The following is a 265-nucleotide window of genomic DNA, read 5'->3' as shown; positions in this document are numbered from 1 at the left end:
ATCACAGAACTTAATAAATCTAAATCAATCTCTTGATTCACCTTATTTATTAAGTTCTATAATTTAAAAATATCTTTCACTACCATATTAGATCAGATACTACGCGCAGCATAGCTGCTTGTCTTGCGCTTCGGCAAAGCGTTGCTTTGCTGATCGAAGCTCTGGTGGAGACTAGGAGAGTCGAACTCCTGACCTCCTGCGTGCAAAGCAGGCGCTCTACCAACTAAGCTAAGTCCCCAGCTTATCATCTGTGATTCGATGTATC

At 41.5% G+C, this 265-nt stretch overlaps 1 non-coding gene across 1 annotated transcript; it reads right to left on the bottom strand.

The window, feature by feature from the left end:
- Positions 1-165: 165 nt before the first annotated feature.
- Positions 166-238, bottom strand: TRNAA-UGC. Its single transcript has one exon. It is a non-coding gene; the product is annotated as a tRNA-Ala (tRNA).
- Between the last annotated feature and the right edge of the window lie 27 nt (positions 239-265).

Source organism: Brassica oleracea, unplaced genomic scaffold (genome assembly GCF_000695525.1).
Source record: "Brassica oleracea var. oleracea cultivar TO1000 unplaced genomic scaffold, BOL UnpScaffold25825, whole genome shotgun sequence".
NCBI lineage: Eukaryota > Viridiplantae > Streptophyta > Magnoliopsida > Brassicales > Brassicaceae > Brassica > Brassica oleracea.
This window is presented reverse-complemented; position numbering and strand designations above follow the sequence as displayed.